General features: G+C 33.3%; 1 long non-coding RNA gene across 4 annotated transcripts in view; it reads left to right on the top strand.

Annotated features, from left to right (window-relative positions):
- LOC106560174 overlaps nucleotides 1-21,696 on the top strand; it is a 58,576-nt gene extending 36,880 nt beyond the window's left edge. For 3 of the 4 annotated variants that reach the window (XR_005375500.1, XR_005375498.1, XR_005375499.1), the window contains exons 2-3: nucleotides 10,049-10,098; nucleotides 21,437-21,696. This is a non-coding gene — a long non-coding RNA (uncharacterized LOC106560174). Of the gene's footprint in view, nucleotides 1-9,031; nucleotides 9,126-10,048; nucleotides 10,099-21,436 lie in introns of all 4 variants that reach the window. The other variant, XR_005375497.1, reaches the window with a different exon arrangement.
- Nucleotides 21,697-22,364: the final 668 nt, after the last annotated feature.

The following is a 22,364-nucleotide window of genomic DNA, read 5'->3' as shown; positions in this document are numbered from 1 at the left end:
AGGTGGAATTTTCATCTCTATTCCCTAATTATGGTCAAGTCATTTAAGTGAGCTTTATGAAAACAAACAAATACCAGTATCCCCACATTATCCAAATTGGGGGTGAAAGATCTCCAGGTGCGAAGAATTACGGTGGCATTTCAAGATATTAAGGCCTATACAGGATTATAGGAAGCAAAATGATCGAGTAAGCAAGTACATAAAATGGACAAAGATTTCCATGTTGTGTATGTACAGAATTAGCTTTACAAAACTTTGTAGTCTGTATGTTTAGTATCTAAAACGAAATACAAATAGTGCTGATTTTGAGACTGTACTTTCCCACCGTGCGAGGCAAATTAGGGATCTCTTAATTGTAGTGGTATTTGCTCTGCTTAAATAAAAGTTTTCATCCACTGATTCATTTGACATAAACACGCTTCAGCAAGCAAAGTGAGATAGAGAAGGAGTAATAATACAAGGAAGAAAGGAGCATTCAACAGAAGCACTTGGCAGTTTATCAAGGTGCAGGTAAAGGTACCTCATCACACACACACACACACACACACACACACTTAGACATCCTACCAAATGACTGTAAAGACTATATTACTTCTTTCTTTTCCTTTCCCTCCATCCTTCCTCCCTGCAAAATGAGATGATTATTCCTGAAAAAAAATTATTTAGGCCAACTAGTTAATCCTTTGTATACTATACTCAAGGAACTGCACAGGGAAGACAAGAAAATTAATTTTCTAAATGAACACTACTATAAAATATGTTATTTTGTGTATATGCACATGATTTTAAGGCCCCCTCTTTGTGAGTGCATAAGGTTTGTACAAAGAGCCAAGCAAGCATGTCATCTTCCTGCTTCTGCTGACAGTAGGAGTAACTCTTAACAAAGCAAATGTTCTGCTGATGTCTGAGAAATCTAAAAGAGATTGACATTCTGCTCTGAAAAAAGGAAGATGTGGATTATTTTTCTTATTTTGTGTCAGCATATCTGTGAGGAACCCACTTATATCGGGCTCATGCCTTTAATTGCTCGGAATAGAACATCTGTGGTTGTCTATCACATTTTATCATACACACTGCTATCAATCACACGGGAGGATTACACCTAGTGAAGGTTTATTTGTGGATAGACTGATAAAATCAATTTCTTGGTAGTCATTAAATCTGCACATACCAGAGGTACATCTTTAGACAGAATTACATTAGAGTTATCATCTGGTTTTGCAAATACTAATTAAAAAAATAGCAATAATAATGGCTGATGTGTAAAGTACTTTAAATGCCTCATGTCACTTTGTTTTCAAATCCACTCTATGGGGCAGATACTATTATATTTCTCATTCCTGATGATGAAACAGAACTAGAGTGGTTAGTCCTTTGCAGAAGTTCAGGCAGGCAGTAACTGGCAGGGCCTGGATGGGAACTTGGACCATTTCTTCCCAGTGCTTGCATTCTAATACACTGCATAATACTACATCCTAGTAAATTTTGGCCAAGTTATTTTACGTGGCTCTCTCAAAAATGTTATAATTTTTATAATTTGTCATAGAGGAGTTCTCTGCGCTGGGGATTTTGCTGTCTCAGTAAGACTTAAGGCTATGTTGAGTCATCACTACAGAGGGCAGCCCCAAGAAGTTCCAAGCATTGAATAATGTATGCAATTGTCAAATGACTATGAAATTAATTAATCACACCTGAAATTAATATATCATTGTATGTCAACTACACTTCAATAACAAATTTTTAAATATGCATTAAATAAAATGAGATTAATTGGTAGGTGGATAGAGAGATGGTTTGATGGAAAGCTGTGACAAAGAAAGTTTAGAAAAACATTAATTGTAGGATCTGGATGATGCATAAATCAGTATTCACCTACAAACTTTTTGATTTGAAAATGTTCTTAGTGAAATTTTGGGAGAAATGAAGTTATTGGGGATGAGAAAATTGAATAAGGAAGTCACCAAAAAGCCTCCCAAAATAATGGATTTTGAAGAACAATCTGAGATAAGGCCGAATGACTTACATGACATCAGTAACAGGAGGCAGAAATGTTTTCTTCAAGGGAAAATTATAGAGATAATACAGAGATCTTGTATGGAGAGTGAGGATAACTAAAAAGAAGCATCAGACAGCCATGTGACAAAGTGCAGTATCTCAAAGTGGTAACAAAACCAAAGTTCATTCTACCAAAGGAGCTTGTCATCTTTTTATGGCATTCCAGTTACATACATAGAGATTAAATATATGTTTGTATAAAGAGTTTTCTACAGGTTTATATAAAGAATCTATATTTTATATGCAGTTAATATGCCCTTGTATGTTATACCTATATTTGTATGTTGCTATACAGAGTGAATGTTGGTGAAACATAGTGTTAGTATATAAAATCCTCTTCACTTATATGTAGAATTTCTGCATTTCTGGGTCAAATTTTGTAATTAAATAATTTGGTCTACTTTGTTTTGTTACATCTCTGCATAAACGTATACAGTATTCTTATATTTAAGATGTGTCCTTCTCTTGCTCCAAGACCATGTTGACAATTTAATCCTTTCTTTTGGCTTTAGTCTTTTCACACTGCATGTGTTTGCATGCAGGGTATTTCCACCTCCAACAAAGCTGGTAAATTATAATGCTAACCAGATCTTGGCATTTCTGACATTGTCTGCTTTTGCAGACGAGCTCAGAATAGCAGTAATTTGCTAACTCTCTGTGACTGTCTCACAAACAGTATTTGGCAGGGACCAGTGGAAGTGAGTAGGGGTGGGTGCCACTGCAGAGAAAGCCCAGAGGGAAGAGCTCTTCCTCCCATTACAGAATTCATGACGTGAGAAACTAGTCATTAAACTGTGTGCACACTGCATACCGAGGCACTTCTTTCCAACAGAATTTTCTTTGCTGTTTTAAGAGCAGGAGTTCACAGTGAATCTGCAGTCCTAGAGTAAGAACTGCTGGACAAATGGCTGCATTCTATCATGTGGGCAGAAGAGGTACCAACAGAATCCAAAGAATGGCCAGTGTCATCTGAGGAACTTGTGACTGAAGGGAAATAACCTGAAATAATAAACTCTAACATTCTAGAATGTGAATAGAAAGGCAAACTCAACATGCTGAAGTCACAGAATCACTCTTTGCATATTTGTCATTACAAAACCTAAAGTGATGGGACTCTGTGTTCCTTTTACTATCAATTTGAAATACATGAATCCCTAGTCTACCTTGTGATCACTATGTGCTATTTTATATTTTTCCGATTCCTTAGAATAATCCTGAGGTTTACTGATATTTTCCACATTTTATGTAGAAGTTAACTGATACTTAGGGTGGTGAAATAATTTGTTGAAGGTCATAGAGTTATTAGTGGTGGTGGGATCCTTACCTAAATGTGTCTGAAATAATTTGTTGAAGGTCATAGAGTTATTAGTGGTGGTGGGATCCTTACCTAAATGTGTCTGAAATAATTTGTTGAAGGTCATAGAGTTATTAGTGGTGGTGGGATCCTTACCTAAATGTGTCTGATGCCAAAACCTACAGTCTTTTCATTAAGCCATATTATTTCATTGGTAGAAAGAGAAGATTACTTATTACCTGGGCTAGCTGCTTGAGTTTCCTTTAAAAATCTTCCCTTTTCAAATATTCTGCCTCCACCTCACGAGTGCTCTTTCCATAAAAGCTTTGCATTTTTGAGTAAAACTTAACACAATTTAAAATGAATATTCTGACCTTATTTAAATGGTGCATGTGATGTTAGGAAGCCCAGTTCTCTTAGCCATGTTGAGCTATAGCTAACTTTATTTCCAACATTTCAAGAACTAAAACATTTGGGACAAATCAGTGATTTTTATATGTTAACCCAAAATTTTGAAATAATTGGTATTGCATGGGCATGATTTATGTTTCATTCTATGGACCTTGGCATATTTTAACAGCTTGTGTATTACGTACTTTTCTGCTTGCCAGCCCTAAGAAAGAAAGGACATACTAATTAAAAAAAAATAACAAAAAATAACAACCCTGCAAAATCAATCCTAGAATTATGTGGCCAAAAGAAACATTGAGCATAAATTCACCAATGAAAACATTTTCAAATGTCATCTTGATGGTGAAATTTACTTCTCATGAGATTTCACTGATGCTATTCCTTGTTCTTTAAGTATGATTTTTTTTTTCTTTTTACTAAGACTTGTTTTCAATGGGAGTTAAGGCAGTTGGCTTTGCTATCATTCTCCTAGCTCTTTCTAGGACAGGTAGCCTATTATGCAGATCTCTATGATCTTCAAAAGAAGAAAATGAAAACCAAGAAAAGAATGTGGGAAAGCATTAGGGACTCATCGTTCTCTGAACTAGGCAAATTGTGACTGAAACAAAATCACAGTCAAATGCTCAGGGTTATTCTATTCTTGTAAGATTACTTCTTCAGTTTTTGAAATGTGCATTTCTTATCTTGCAAACTGCGTGAGTACAAAAGAACTAGACACTTGTCTTTCAATGTGACAAGAATTTTGGAGAACATTACCTCTTGAAAATGCTAAGCAAAATTATCAATATTAAAATGCAACTTTTTCCTAATCTAAGTTTGTTGTTGTTGTTGTTTACTGAAATGCCATCTGCAACTCTTTTTGAAATTCATTTTATCTTGCAAAACCCAGCTACTATGCTACAACCTTCCAGGTGATGCTTCTAATTGGCCATCCACACTCCCAGTCAGCTTCCACCAGAAAGTATTAATTACAACTTCCTTTTTCTTTCTCCCAGTATGTAACTGGTCCTTCTATTTAGTACTATTTCACTCTACTTTGTATTATAGTCAGGGGTAGGTCTGTTTCCTGTATCAAGGTGTAGTCCCCAAAAGTCATCTTTTTTGCCCAAGTCCACCCACCCACAAACCTTAAGTGCCTGGCATATGGTGGCAGCACAATTTTTGCTACCTTTAAATTGAATTATAATTTCCAGCTAAATCTCAGGTCATTTTTACAATGCATAAAATGCAAAGCTGAAGTTATTTAGCAAATCTGAAAGTTAAAGTTCTGTGTTCGCACTTGAGCAAAACCATCCTGCAAATTAGTTATGAAACCACTTGAAAAGCTACCTGGGAAGCTTTTTAGCAATACACACTCATGGACCTCAAACTCCATTGTGCCTTCCGATGCCCATATTCTCAATAAGATCCCCTTTTACTATTGATATACATCCAAGTTTGTCAACCACTGGTTGTAGGTAAAGCAAAAAAAAAAAAAAAAATTAAAGTACATAAGATAAATTTATTTATTTAAATATGCACTTTCATCTTTACTTGCACATAGGGCACAAAATAGTTTATCATTGACTCTTCCATTAAGATGTAAGCTGCACAGGGGATCCCTGGGTGGCGCAGCGGTTTGGCGCCTGCCTTTGGCCCGGGGCGCGATCCTGGAGACCGGGGATCGAGTCCCACATCGGGCTCCCGGTGCATGGAGCCTGCTTCTCCCTCTGCCTGTGTCTCTGCCTCTCTTTCTCTCTGTAACTATCATAAATAAATTTAAAAAAAAAATTAAAAAAAAAAAAAAAAAAAGATGTAAGCTGCACAAAAGCAGGACACTTCTGTTTTGTTTCCCTCTAAAACTCAGTGGTCCGGCACAGGGATAATGGACCACGTCCTAATTTTTCTCTCTCGATTCCAATCAGTGGCAAGAATGATTCTCCCGAATATATCATATAATTTCCCACTTGCAAGCCTAGAACTCCCTTTCTCTTATACAATTGTTTTCAAACTTTAATATGCATCAAAATAACTTATGGAGCTGAAAAGTATTTTGTTTTATGGGTTTACCTACGGTGACTCCTTTCCATTTGATCTTGGTCAGGGACAGCAGGGCTGCTCTGGAAGTAATTCTTTTTTTTTTTTTTTTTTCTGGAAGTAATTCTTAATCACAACTAGTGTTGAAAACACTCACTTCAATTAATATAAGATAGTCAAAATATCTTGATATGGCACTCAGGATACATCAAAATTGTACCCCAATTATTGGCTATGCATGAGTCTGATTAGGCTACTTATAATTTCTTAAATAAAGAATATTCTTCATTCTTCCCAGTAATTATATGTAATTCTCCTTGGGAAAGGAGAATTACAAATATTCTTGTATCTCATCACCTGTATTCAATGAAGTTGTAATTATGGCTCAAGATCTGGTGCTAAAGGATACTCAATGCTATAAAGCCATTTCCTTCCATTAGAATTAATTACTCCTTTTATTATGCTCTCAAAGAGAGTTTAAGCTTCTTGTAGCATCCATTTCCTGTTATCATAATGTTTTTGTTGGCCTCTCCCATTTAAAGACTGTGAACTTGTTGAAGCACATATACATACATATTCACACACATGTTTCGTCTTTATATCACTATCTTTTTGAATACTAATGGACACATGATAAATGCTCAATAAATATTGGTTGAATTTCATTAAAGATGTTTTACAATCTAGCACATGCACATATTTAACAAGATAGTTGACATTATAAATGCTAATTATGAGTCTATAATAATTGGCAGTAAGTGTGTACGTATCAAACAAATGAACTTAATTACAATAGTGTGCATATTTAAAAAATAATAGTTTGGTAATTTTTGCATCTACTTTTCCAAATAGCTATAATTCCCTAATTGATTATTTTAATTCCTCTTATCAGCTAAGAGAGAAAGAGCATCCATTTATAACTTAAGTCCTCTATGACATGTATTTCCATAAAAATCAATCAAATTAGAAAGGTGAGTCTAAGTGTTAAATGTTTTAATTGGCACTTTATAAATGTTTGTTAAATGAATGATTGAATAAATTATTATTCTAGAACTATGTCTAAACTGATAAGTTGGGAGGTTACAAAGAGAAAAGATCAGTGAAATGGTTTAAGCTTTAAAGAATTTTAATGTAACTTTTTGCTGTTTGTGTTTTGCAAAAATGTGATTTAAGATGCCTCAAAATAATCCAACCTATATTTGGTCATTATTAAAGGATGGAGGAATTCTTATAGCATAGTTAATTAAAAGTAATGGAAATGGATTATGCAAATTACTTTGTAATATTAAAAATCTTTTGAGGTAATGTATCTTTAAATATTTTGGAGCCAATGACAAAGTCTTCGTTTTAGATAGAGACACCATTTATAATGCTAGTGAAATTGAATTTAAAATCTACATGGGGATCCCTGGGTGGCGCAGCGGTTTGGCACCTGCCTTTGGCCCGGGGCATGATCCTGGAGACCCAGGATCGAATCCCACATCAGGCTCCCTGCATGGAGCCTGCTTCTCCCTCTGCCTGTGTCTCTGCCTCTCTGTCTCTCTCTGTGTGACTATCATGAATAAATAAATAAAATCTTTAAAAAATAAAATAAAATAAAATAAAATCTACATGGTGGGGATCCCTGGGTGGCTCAGCAGTTTAGTACCTGCCTTTGGCCCAGGGTGTGATCCTGAAGTCCCAGGATCGAGTCCCACATTGGGCTCCCTGTGTGGAGCCTGCTTCTCCCTCTGCGTTTGTCTCTGCCTCTCTCTCTCTCTCTGTATCTTTCATGAAAAAATGAATAAAATTATAAATAAATAAATAAATAAATAAATAAATAAATAAATTCTACATGGTTGTGGTGTTTATTTCCTATGACTCATCCTTTAGGGCAAATATCATTAAATTGTTTATCATTCTAAGATCACTGCCTTTGAAAGCACTATTTCTAATCATCCTCAAACCTATGAAAGCTATAACCTAATTTATCAACTTGAAGGAATAAAATTTTTTAAATCTATCAATCATTAATGTTGAGTGACCATAATTATCACCTAGCAAATCGCACTCATTTTATAAAAAAGGAAATAGGGACCAAGGAGATCTGTGACTCACTGAAGGTCATACAGAAAATCAATGCAGAGCTGGGACTGGAATTCAGGATCCCAGTGATTTATGCAGTGCTCTTTCGTTAACTTAAGCTGTCTTTGGTTTCTATTCCATTTGCATGGGAAAAACCGTTGACCTGATTGGTACTCAAGTCTCATCCATAATCAGTGTCTTGCTATCCTGTAGCCTCAGAATTTTCCTGAAACTCATGATGCAAGGAACAAATCATGCTGACTTACATTATTTTTACTTCAAAGTTTATGTTTGGGAGGGGAGTTTGGAAACAAATATTAGCTTAAGTTAACTCTAAGAGTATGCCTGGAGGGGGAGGGTTTCCACATTTTACATTATGCATACCACTATTTGTTGCATATTTTGAAGCAGTAACTACTATGCCACTTTGGAATAAAAATATTTAAATTGAGATAAACAACAATAGAAAAAGTTTATACTTGCTTGGAATCCCTATCCCTGGGTTAATTTTTGTTAATATGTTAGATGGTTTGCTTCTTGTAGAAACTCATGGAAGAAATAAGAATTTAGGAAAAATCCCTCTGTTTTTGCACTGCATTTTATTGTATGATATCACAAATACTCCATTAACTATATAAATATTTATCCTAAGTCTTTAATATCTTTTTCTTTATTGGTTCTTTCCACTCATCCTGGAAATATAAGGTAGTCTCATTCTGGAGCAGTTAAAGGAAACCAAGCACCCATTCCATCTCTTATTTACCCCTCCCCCATCTCCTGAATCACTGGCTATTAAGGACCCTGGCACTACCTTATGTATTTATATATCCTTAGAGCATGGAATGATGCCTAGCAAATAGTGAGCAAACAAGAAACACTTCCTAAGTACTCTCCTATTAAACTTTAGAATGTTTGATTTCTCTGTGCTGTTCACTTCTGCTAGTTAATATGAACTTGCAAATAAACCAAGACAATGATGCAATTAAACAGAAGCACCTTATAAAATAAGCAGGGGTTTCGGATCACTTCTCTGAACTTGAAAGAGTTTTATATTTATTAAGATGGAGAAGAGCAATTTCAGATTTCCAATTAGGCACTCTCATAGAATCACTGACTTTCCCTTATCAGAAAGTATCAAACCAAAATTTAAAATGTTTTGTAAAATTCTTTGGTTAATATCAATCTCTCCAGTAGCATGAAAGCTTTATGAGGACTAGAAAACCACCCAACTTGTTTCATGTTGGACTGAAGTTTCCTTGGAGACAAGGACTCTGCCTGGCACAGCGTAAGAGCTCAACAATTAATCTATTGAATGAATGAATGAACTTAGAAGATTTCAGGAGCTCACATTCTAAAATTAAAAATTAAATTTAGAAGGGGATATTCAGTATATCTGGCAATTAGACTAAATGTTGTACAGGGAATTTAGAGAACTTTCTGATGACTCTTGTGAATTGAATAGTATCTTACCCTTGAAATCAATTCATTTATAAATAAATTCATTAGCAAATAATTTCAAATATACAAAAGCTTTCATATGGATAGCTTTTCAAAGAGATTGTGTAAGCTTTCCCTTCTTTCCCTTTTTTCATTCTTTTAAGCTAAAAGCTGAGAGTGACAGAACCATTATTTCCTTATGTCTTAAAACCAAGTAAGTTATATCAAACTGTACTCTGTTCAGGGTAGAAAATAAATACTTTTGCTCTGTGCTGTGGATTTACATTAAAGCTATAAAACACCAAGATTTACTCTGAATCTATAAATTAGAACAAAAGCTCTTCCATCTTGTTTTTGGAACTAGTGTTTGCATTTGTCATGTTCTAGTCTATTTCATCTCCAACAGATCTGTGAGCCATGTAACAGTGAAAATACACACACACTCTTTTTGTTTTAAGAACTATTATTTTGCTGCAGTTCTGTCAGGATTTCTATAATATTCCTTTAAATACAAAAAAAAATGCATACACATATTATTTCATGTTTCAAAAACTGAATTCCTCTCTTAATGCATAGGAATAGGAATTGTCTTAATATCTTTACCTTTGGTGTCTTAGTGCTTTATTTTCATCTTTAAAATACTTTTTTTCCGTTTTATTAACTTATTTTGAAGGGTATATACATTTACGTGGGTGTGGCTGAGAACTGTTCTTAATATTCAAATATGATTATTTGTAGTTGTGATACTAACTAGTCTTTTTGGTATCCTAGAATCTGACTAAGAAAATCCAGTACACAAACTGCATTGGTTTCCACCATCTGTAAGTGAGAAGAATATTCTTTTATTGGTACTTGTATCTATGATCTTCTGAGCCTTGAAATGTTTGCAAAAATCTTCAGAGTAATTATCTATGTCTTACATTCAGTTTTCATTCAAGTTCTCTTCTCGTAATGCCATAATACTGAACACTAGTCTATCTTTTCATGTAAAAGGCCCACATTTTATTAATTATGGCAAAGTTCTTTCATTGACGGTTTTTCATCTGGGTAGTTGGTGGCATTCTGGGATTATTGAAGAAGATGGTTAACTTCACGAACATGGAGAAAAGATTTTAAAAATTCTTCTTGGAGCTAAATAACTGAAATAAATCTACACTAATTGGAGACAAAATTTATACTAGGCTGTCAAGAATATTTTCATGAGTTATAATTTCATTGATGATATTAACCCAGTTAAAGGACATACATGTCAAGGAGGGGTTACAGTCAGCCTAGGAAAACATGTTACAGAGAAGGCAATTTCTTTTAATGTATGTGCATCAGGGTTTAAGGATAGAGAAATATAGAATAAAGGCAATCCTCTACTTACCATCTTTTATAACAAGTCAATGAGTTGTATCCTGTCTGATATATCGGGCTTATGTGAATTAAAATATTATAAGCAGAACAAAAACTAATTGATCACTTTTAAATATACTAATAAATTTTAGATCCTAAATCTTTAAGACTTAAGCTACTCATTGTACTACTGAATGGTCATGTGGCTCTATTTAAAATAAAGTATAATTACAGGTCATTCAAGTCCCATTGGGTCTTTCATGTTTAAATATATCCAACTGCAGAATTTAGCATATGAATCATAGGATACCTGTTCTGCTTCCCCTGCAAGAAAAGTTTTTTTTTTTAAAGGTAAATCATAATGAGTTCTATCCCATTACAGCACTCTATATTAAATCTATAATTTGAATGTAATAAAGCTGATAAGGCTCTAAAAATAATCAATTGAAGTAAAGTAGACTTAAAATATTTTATCTCTCTTCTTATTTTACAAACTTTTAAATTTAGCAAGACCATTTGGCCTAGATTATTCAAATATGTATATAAATTATTGGTTATATTATACACAAGGTGTATAATACACAAGATGAATAGGGCCCTGCATTACACACAGGAAGTGTGAATAGAATAAAATAAACCTTGAAAACAAGGATGAGTGGTCACATTGCAAAGTGAAGATAGAAAACCCATGAGAAATATGGCTGAGGATCACCATAAGCTATACACCATAAGATATTGTTGATGCCAGGTTAGAGACACTTTTTATTGAAAGTAGCAAGTTGGGGGGGAGGGGTGCCTGGGTGACTCAGTCCATTAAGTGTCCATCTCTTGATTTCAGCTCAGGTCAGGATCTCAGGGTTGTGAGACTGAGCTCCTTGTCGGGGCTCCACACTTGGTGGGTAGTTTGCCTGAGATTCTCTCTCTGCTCCTCTCCCTGCTCATGCTCTCTCTCTCAAATAAATAAACAAATCTTTTTTTAAAAAGTAGAAAAATGGACAAAATAATTTTATAACTTCACTTTCTTACATCTTTTGATCTTAATGGTAGCTTTCTCTGAAGGATTCCACTTAAATATATACTAATTGTGTAATTTTTAGGAGCTCTTTAGTTATTTCTTGAAAAGTTTAGGTTCTTAAGAAAAAGTAGGGTAGTTTTAGCCATGGCAGAGTAACAGGTATTGATTTATTCCAGATTTAAACAAGTATAAAATTAAGTAAAATTCATAAGAATTTTCCATTCACTAGACAACAAATAGCAGAAAGTTATAATTTTTGATAGAAGGGAAACACAAAGTGAGTTTCAACCTGACCTTCTGCCTGAGGACACTTTCTAAACTACAGCACAAAACTGTGAACCAAAACAGGTGTCAGTAAGACTACTGATTTCAGTGAAGAGAAGTAGCTCAGGGCTACTGAGGTAGGTAGTATTCGTGGGGCAGGGTTTTAGAAAAGAAGAAGAGGCTCAGAGAAGCAGTACAGAGTCTGCATGGAGATTTTGTCAGAATATTAAATGCATATACTTAAATGAAAATGTTTAAGGCTCAGCAAACAACAGCTACCACGAATCTTTGAGAAAAGCATATATTCTGAAGGTTACACCATCCTTGGAGACAGTAGACTTCTCAGAAGCAGAAGGAAGGGATTTCACTAAAGACAGTTGATAGCTCAAAAAGTCCATATTAGCAATAGTACTATTCAACAAATGCTTTAACAAAGCCTGAAAACAATCCTTGGGAGATCAAGCTGATCTATTACTAAATGTCCTGCCAGATCAAACATCAAACTAATTGCTATCAGAAAGAAACACAGATCTATGTGCATGGATAACTTGTGATGACTGGAATGTATATGTGAAAATATAAAATTATTTTTCCTGTCTCTTATTTGTTTTTATAAAAGACAAATGACCAAAGGAAAAAAAAATAAATGAAAATGTGCTGTGGCATTTTTTATGTATATTGAAGTAAAGTGCTTTTACTATAGAAGTAAAATACTATAGAAGTAAAGTGCCTTTACTTTACATCTACATACATAAAGAATATAGCATAAAGAATGGACAGAGTAAATGGAAGACCTCTGTTTTGAATTTCTAGTTTCTACATAGTGATATAATATTCATTCGAGATATATTTTAGTAAGTTAGATGCATATAGCAAATCTTAGAAAAACACTAAAAAATAAGAAAGTAAAATGAAAAAGCAAATAAATGACATAAAATAGAATGCTAAAAATGAAATAGGGCAGTTGAAAATGTTCTGTATGATATTTTAATGATGGGTACATCTCATTATACATTTGTCTAAACCTATGGAGTTTACAACTCCAATAATAAGCCCTAATGTAAACTATGGACTTTAGGTAATTATGATGAGTCAATAGATTTTATCAGTTGTTACAGATGTACTACTCTGATGGATGTTGATAATGGGGGAAGCTATAGAGACATGTGGGCATGGAGTATATGGGAAATCTCTGTACCTTCCCCTCAATTTTTCTGTGAACCTAAAAATTGATCTAGAAAAAAACAGTCTTAAAAATGAATAATCAAAAAGAAGGTAGAAAAAAACAAAATAATTAAGAGTTGGAATAAAGAATAAGTAAAAACAATAAAACAAACTTACACTCAACAATATCAAAGTAATCCCATTAAAAGCATAAAATAAACTAAGCACACAAGTTAAAAGGCAGATTTTAATATTAGTTAATAAGAAGCAAGATCTAACTACTTCTTAAAACTGACAAATTTTACTCGTCAAGATATAGATAGGTGAAAAGAAAAATGATAAAAATAATATATCATAAAAACTCTTATTCTGAGATACCTGGAGTGGCTACATTATGTTCAAAAAGGGATTTTAAAACATAAATTATTACCAGAGAAAAAGAGGGCATTATAATGAAGGGTTAATTACTCAAAAATACATAACAATCCTTTAAAAGTATGCACTTAATAAAAGAACATCTATATGAATAAAAATAAAACTAACCAAACTAAGGAGAAATTATTGGATCCTGAATTGCAAATTTTAATAGTCCTCCCTCAATAAGTTAAAAGATAAAACAAGTAAGTAAAAAAGTAGTAAGAATACAGAAGATTTAAACAAAACACAATCTAATCAAGATAAACTTTTAACTTACAAGATAAAAACTGAAAAATACACATTACTTTTGAGCACAAATGGATAACTCACCAAAACAAACTATACTGGGCTATAAAATAAATCAGTATACTTTAAAGGATTGAATTCATACTAGCATATTTTCTGACCATAACAGTAGACAATGACAAAAACATGATGTAGAAAAATCACCACATATTTGAAATTAAGCAACATATTTTTGAACAATCCATGAGCCAATGAAGGAATGACAGATGTAGTTAGAAAATATTTTAAATAGAGTGATACTTTAAAGACAACATATCATAAAATTAAAATACACTTAAACAGTGCTCACAGGTCAATCCAAAGTCTTAAATGCTTATATTAGAAAAGAGGGAAGTTTGAAAATTGCAGTTACACTTCCATCTGTAAAAGTTAGAAATGAACACATTAACCCAAAGCACCTAGAATGAGTAAGCAAAGTAAAACATTAAAAAAAAAAAGCTGTTTTTTAAAGATCAACAATACTGATAAATTTTCTGATTGATAAAAAGGAGAGAAACAGAGGGGAAGGGAATGAACATTCTAAGTTACAAATCAGGAAAAAATGAAAGGATAACTCTCAGCAAATATTAAAAAAGGGTACATCACTAGAAATCATACAGGTATCAACTGAATAATGAAGAAATAATATGAACAAATTTCTGCCAAAAGTTTTTGACAATTTAATTAAATGGATATATTCCTTAAAAGACATATATTAGCAAAACAGACTCAAGAGGAGTCAATAGAACTAAATAACCAAAAATCTACTAAGGAAAGTAAATTCATTATAAAAAGCCTTTCCACATTCATTAAAAAAAAAAAAAAATCAAAGCTAGATTGCTTCACTGGTAAATTCAATAAAACCCCTAAGGAATAAATACTATCAGTCTTACAAAATACTTAAATAATAGTATAGAAGCTGATTTTACGATACCAGTGATACCCTAATACTAAAATCTGACAAAAATATTATAAGAGGAGAAAAATAGAGGCCATTATATATAACACATTGAATATAAACACAAAAATCATTTTAAAATATTAACTTTTTGAGTATAACAAGTGGGACATATCCCAGAACTGCAAATTTTATTCAACATTCAAATATTAATTTAACTAATCTTTTCAACAGAATAAAGGAGAGAAACACATTAAGAAAATTTAAGTTAATGCAGAAAACATATTTCACAAAATCTAACATTATCTAGATTAAGTAAAAGAAGAGAAATAAGAGAAATAAGACCAGGAAAACAAAACAAAACAAAACAGGAAAATAGAGTAAATAAATGAAATGATAAGGTATTCTTTAAGATGATCAATAAAACTAATAAATCTCTTAGAACGATGATCATAAGAGAAAAAGAAAAGTTATAAGTTACTAATATCAGGAATTACTGGGGTAGCATCATAACACCAAGCATATATTAAAATATATATGTATTATATATGTTATACATATATCATAAGGAATAGTATGGCAAGTTTTTGCCAATAATTTTAGCAATCTAGATAAAATAGACAAATCCCTTGAGAGATATAAATAAAATCCCTGGAGAAAAAATAGATAATCTTAACAACCCTATAATTACTAAAGCAATTAAAGTTCTAGAAGGCTTCACTATTAATTTCCACCAAATATTTAAAACTTCTCTGAAAATTCTACTAGAAAATTAAAGATAAGGTAATATTTCCTGTTGATTCTATACAGCCAGCATTTCAATATTGAAAACTAAGAAAAGAAACTAAATCATGAATATAGATACAAAAATTCTTAACATATTTAGTAAATCAAATTCAATATGTAAACAATAACTACACCATGATGAAATGATATTTTCCATAAGAATGTAAGAACATATGAAAACCAATCAATATAATTCACATATTCTTGAGTGAAAAAATGATTATCTCCTACGTAAGAAAAAAACATTCGAAAAAATTCCAACATCTAATTCTGATAAAAATACAACAAACTAGAAAGGTTAAGAAATGTACTGAACTTAGTAAAGGAAATCCATGAAAAATTTACAGCTGACAGCTTGTTTCCTCCAAAGATCAAGAAGATTACAAAGATATCCACTTTCAGTGTCTTAGAAGTTTTTATCAGTGTAATAAGGCAAGCAAGTGGAATAAAAGCACGTAGGTTGAAAAGGAAAAAAAAAACTATTTTTATTAGAATATGCCATTTTTATCTATGCAGAAAACCATTCGGAAATGAAATAGATAAGTGAATTTAGTTAGATTTCTTAATGCAAGCTTATTATATAAATTCAAAGATTTTTTTACATGTTGTAGCACTTAACAATTAGTAATTGAAATAAAAAAATCAGTACTATTTACAATAACATGAAAAATAGGAGATTCTTAGGTACATACCTGTCAAGAGACACATGACCTGTAGGCTGAGTGAAATAAGTCATTTTTAAGTGATATTAAAGAAAACCTAAGTAAATGTAGAGATACACCAAGTTTAGGGGTCAGAAGACTCAATATTTAGAGATGTCAATTCTTTCCAAACTGATCAATAGATGCAAAGTAATGCCAATGAAAATCCAAGTATAGGTGTTTTTATTTTTATTTACTTATTTATTGTTTGTTTGTTTTATTTAGTATAGGTGTTTTTAATATGAAAATGCAAAGGACTATAATTACCAAGAAAACACTGAAAATGAAGAATAATTCAATAATTTCAAACTTCTCACACAGTGCTAGTAAGAATGTAAAATGGTATTAAAACTTTCAAAAACTGGGATCCCTGGGTGGCGCAGCGGTTTGGCGCCTGCCTTTGGCCCAGGGCGCGATCCTGGAGATCCGGGATCGAATCCCACGTCGGGCTCCCTGCATGGAGCCTGCTTCTCCCTCTGCCTATGTCTCTGCCTCTCTCTCTCTCACTGTGTGCCTATCATAAATAAATAAAAATTAAAAAAAAAAAAAAAAAAGAACCTGTTTTAAAACTTTCAAAAACTGTTTAGAAGTTTCTTTAAAAATTAAACATACATCTACTATATGACCCAGCCCAGCAATCCAACTCATTTCACAAGAAAAATGAAAGCATATGTCTAAGCAATGACTTGTATAATAGTGTACATTGCAGGTTTACTTATTACAGTCAAACATTATAAACACTGCAAATGTCTATCAGTTGGTGAGTTGATAAACTATGGCACATTCATACAATGGAATTGTCAGCAAGAAAGGTAAACTACTGGGCAGCCCTTGTGGCTCAGCGGTTTAGCCCTGCCTTCAGCCCAGGGTGTGATCGTGGAGACCAAGGATCAAGTCCCACGTCAGGCTCCCTGGGTGGAGCTTGCTTCTCCCTGTGTCTGTGCCTCTCTCTCTCTCTCTCTCACGAATAAATAAATAAGATATTTTTTAAAAATCCATAAAAAAAGAAAAGAAAACTGCTGATATGAATAACAAAATACATGAATCTCAAAATAATTGTGCTGAGTGGAATACACATTGATGAATACGTGTATAACAATTTCTAAAAATTATCAAATTAATCTATAGTGAAAGATCAACAGTTATCAGGAGGCACTGTGGTGGCATTAAGTGGGCAAAAAGAAAAGGACTCCAAATATGTGAGGAAAGTGAGTCTTAAAGACACATTAATTAACTTGATTGTGGTAATATTTTCAAAGGTGAGTATATGTATCAAAACTTATCAGATTTTACATATTAAATATATAGTTTTTATATCTCAATATATTTCTATAAAGCAATACAAATTATACAGTTAAAATAGGAGCAAAAGACAGAATTCTTAGAGATGAATTTAAATAATTTTTCACAATGATTTTATAAAATGCTCTAGAATGACATATATTTAATAACCTCAACTGCTATCACACATGTTTTATAAATATTAATATGAGGTGGGTCATAGACATAAGCCTAGAAGGCTAAAATTATGAAGTGTCTAGAAGAAATCATAGGATATTATCTTTTGGGTTTTGCAGTAGGCAAATATTTATTAAACAGAACAAAGAAAGCACTAACCATAAAAAATAATATATTAGACATCATAGAAATAAACACTGTCATAAAAGACATGTTTAAAAGATGAATAGGCAAACCACAGATTGAAAGAAATGTTCTCAATATATATGACACTGGACTAGGGCTGAGAAAAAAAAAAAACCCTCTTACATGTCAAAAATAAAAACTATTTTAAAAAATGGGTAAATGTTTGACCAGATACCTCACAATGTACTTTATATGAATGGCAATAAAGCCATGAAAAAGTGTTCAATAGTAATTGAAGAGATACAAATTAAATCAATGAGATACCATACATTTATTGCTAAGATAAAATAAAACTAAACCCTGACATCACCAAATATTACAAGGACATATTTGATACAACTGAGTTTTTTTTTTTTTTTTTTTTTAAGATTTACTTATTTTGGGGAGAGAGAGAGAGAGAGAGAGAGAGAGAGAGAGAGAAGGAACCAAAGGAGAGGGATAAAGAGAATCTCAAGCAGACTCCACACTGAGCACAGAGTCCATGGTAGGGCTTGATCTCACAACACCAAGATCATGACCTGAGCTGAAATCAAGAATTAGTTGCTGAACCAACCAAGCCACCCAGGTACCCCTAAAACTGAGATTCTTATATACTGGTGGGTAGGAGTAAACCAAAAGTAAACCAATTTGGAAAAACATTGGAAGTTTCTTATAAAGTCATACATATATCTATCTCTCAATCCAGGAATTCTTTTCATGTGTATTTTCTTTTTTTTCCTTAAAATTTTTATTTATTTATTTGAGGGAGAGAATAAGCCACAGAGAGAGGCAGAGTGAAAGAGAGAGAGAGAGAGAGAGAGAATGAAGCAGATTCCCTGCTCAGCAGGAAGCCTGATGCAGGGCTCAATCCCAGGACCCAGAGATAGTGACCTGAGCTGAATGCCGACACTTAACCAACTGAGCCACCCAGGCACCCCTCCATGTGTATTTTCTTTTAACAAATGAAAATGTATGTCTTAAAAAAAAATGGACACAAATTTTCATAGAAATTTTATTCCAGAAGTCAGAAACTGGAAATATTCCAAATGCCAACAGAGAATGGATAAGATTGAGGTGTCATACAAAAAAGTAGAATTCATCAACAAAAAGATATGAACTACCATTATGTATAATAATATAGGTGACTATGTCAAATTATAATGAGCAAAATAATTCATATACAAAAGAGTACATAAATTATGATTTCATCCTTCTAAAATTCTAGAACAGATAAAATTAAACCATGGTGAAGATATCTTAATGGTGTTTGTCCCTGAAAGGGTGTATGATTGACTTGGCAGGGACACAAAGGATGTTTCTCTTGTGATTTAAATGTTCTATAACTTGATATGAATGTATGTATTTTTAAAACTTATCAAATGTCAATTATGGTCTGTGCATTTGGCTAAGTATAATTTATACTCCAGGAAAACAGATTTTTGAAATATTACATATTTTTCCTCATATTTAAAAAATTCTAAAAATTCTAAATGGAGTTTTAAAGCTTTTAATTATGAATAAGGAACTAACATATTGGTCCCTAGCTTCAATTTATATACAACAATAAGCCTTATTTTTACATAACTTCGTACTTCCTGATTAGAGAGTACAAGTTATTGGAAGTATAAAAAAATCATTAGAAAATTGACTTAAAAGTCTGTAATCCTGGCATGTGCCATCACAAGAAACATCTTTTTCTTCAAATTTATTTGAAATGTAATTGACCAAAATTCTTCAATTATTTCCTTCATTGTTTTTGTCTTTTTATTAATAATATATATACATATTTAAATAAATCAAATAATTTAAAAAGCTTCTAAGAAAAAAACAATGGTCTCTTGCCTACTCTTTTCATCTCCCAAAATATGTGTATTGCTACTTCTTGAATTACTTACTATAGATAGATTCTATTGTCTATTATCTTTTTAAAATGCTGAGAGGCTCTCTTTCTTGCTTACATAAGCCATCTATACTTCTGCTACTCATACCTTCCTACTATTCTTTTTAAAGTTTTATTTAATAAAGTGATAGTTAGGACTTAGGGTATTATAATTGTTCATCTATTTATAACTATTGAATGATTTCTTTCTTGAATTATTTAGTTTATTCTGCAATTATTTATTTCGTTTAATTTTTGTACATATCAGCTAAAACTCCCCTCAATATACTTCAAAATATTTTTCAACAGTTAACAATGCTTTCTTTTCAATATCTAAACCCACAGTTTTTAAAAGTTTCATTCTCCAACCAACTTTTGCCCCCCTCTCCTTCCTGTAGTTAGCTGTCCTCTAGCAGCAAGTTTGAAAAGATGGCTCTAAATGTCCAGAGGACACATGATATCCTGGAAAGTTGCTGTTACTCTCCTATGCTGGCTCCCATTTCATGATTCCAGATCTTACTCTTTCATTCTCTAGCATCATCTTTCCATTCTCTTTGTTTTTGTAAGTTAACAATTTCTTTATTCCCTCCTGTAATTTCAAATCTGCTTGGGGGAGGATAAAAAGGTAAGCACAGATGGTCACTAAACAATGTTTTGACAAACTTCCTGAATATGTGTTTTGTATCATTCGCTATCATCGTTCTCTTAATGAGTAAAATACCATCTCTAAGAACAAATGCATAAATTATTTTGATAGGTTTTGATGCATGAAAAATAGCAGTCAATCAAGGTTATGGAGTCAAAGGACACAGAACTACTCATTATCTCCCAAGCCAACCTAAAAAGTGTCCTGAATCCATTTTTATGCATGCTCATTGTTACACTATTTGTAGTTTATTTTAAAGGCAATTAATCCTTAGTAGAAATATCTGGAAACAGTGATCTATCATGATATTTTTATAGAGAAATACATATGATTAAAAGTAATTAGGCAATTACAGGCGACGTGAATGTTGTGCCCAAGATTACATATCCGAGAAACCACAGAGGAGCCGACACCGATGCAAACACATGAGGGTTTATTTACAAGCTGGAGCTTGGGTCCAAGTGTACCCGACACACTTGGACCCCGAGGTGGGTTCCAGCTTAGTATTAAGGGCTGGTCTAGGGGACCTCCAGAAGGGGTGGAGCAATTCCTCAAGTTCTGTTTACATTTTGATATGGGGCCTTCAAGGGCATTGAGCTCTGTTCTCATTCTGATATGGGGCTTCCTAGGGTGTTAAGCTGTAAACTTTTTTTTTTCTCCCTGTAACTGAAGTAATGTAAATTTCAGCTCTTATTCACAGGGGCCTGAGACTGTACTTGTGCTAACGCTGAACCTAAGGTGGAATGGCCTTAATTTTCTTGGCCTCCACAGTGAACATAAGCACTTTCTGTTTGTTATATCCAAAATTGAATTAAAAGTTTCTATATTGTTGTTTAGAAAGGAGGCAAAGTTTTGTAGGTAAAATGATTTTGAATTACAAAGTATGACTCAAAAATGGAAGCTTGTCTATGTTCAACACTGAACAAAAATATTAATGTCATTAGCTGGAGTGATCTGTCTATGCAAATGGAAAATAACATGCTAAAACTTTATTTTTTCCTTTTTTGGCAAAGAGATGGGTATAACAGATAAGGCTTGAAAGGCAGATAAAACTGAGTCACTGCATGAGAAAGTAGTAGAACATCTCAACTACCTCCATTTTGACTTCAGTCTGTACTGTGTATGCGATTATATTCTTTTCAGCAGGTAAAAGACCTGGTGGGCCAACCATCCCATAAGAGAACCCAAACTAAACCTTCAAGCTACAGGTACTATGCTGGCACCAGCAAGAACCCCTGTGATTGACCTCAAGACAACGATGGACCTGACCTGCATGTACCCACCTATCTTGGCCCCACATTCCCCTTATCTAAATCCAGAAGTAGTCTCATCATTTTGGAGACAGTCTTTGAGATGTTCGTCCCAGTGTTGACCTCATTGCAAATAAATTCCTTTTTGCTTCATCACCAGTATTTTCTTTCTCTTTGGATGATATATATCGCAGAGAGTGGCCAAACTTGGCCAGATGCTCTTGTTCCCTTGGGCCCCGGTTACAAAAGGGGTAAGCAGAGATAAATAGGAGCTTGATAACCTAGAAAGAAATAAGAGGGTACCAGTACCAAGACCTCAGGAAGTTCTGGAGGGAGGAGTGGCTGCAACTTGACAGAAAATAGACTATTGATAACAACTATAATTTCAAACGAATTTCAAATGCATTTCCATTTTATTATAAATACAATTAATTGATTTACCGACCAAAGGTGGTTTTGAGATATGTGACTTTATCTGAAATACATGAATTTGTAATCATTAGTCCTTTCACGATTGCGTGCAAAGCCTTGTGCTATTTAGAAGTTAAAGAGCTAAATAATAAAAATCCATATATGGAAATGTTATAATATCCATGTAATTTAATTTTTTAGAAGAATTAATTCTCAACTCAGACCATTGAAAAAGGAGTGTAGGTGTTGTGCCCAAGATACATATCCGAGAAACCACCAAGGAGCCGACACCGATGCAAACACAGGAGGGTTTATTTACAAGCTCGAGCTTGGGTCCAAGTGTACCCGACACAGTGGAGCAGGGACTTGAAGTGGGTTTCAGCTTAGTTCTATGGGCTGGTCTAGGGGAA

Source organism: Canis lupus, chromosome 21, assembly GCF_011100685.1.
Source record: "Canis lupus familiaris isolate Mischka breed German Shepherd chromosome 21, alternate assembly UU_Cfam_GSD_1.0, whole genome shotgun sequence".
NCBI classification, from domain to species: domain Eukaryota; kingdom Metazoa; phylum Chordata; class Mammalia; order Carnivora; family Canidae; genus Canis; species Canis lupus.
Note: the sequence above shows the minus strand (reverse complement) of the source record. Positions and strands in the feature narration are given on the sequence as shown.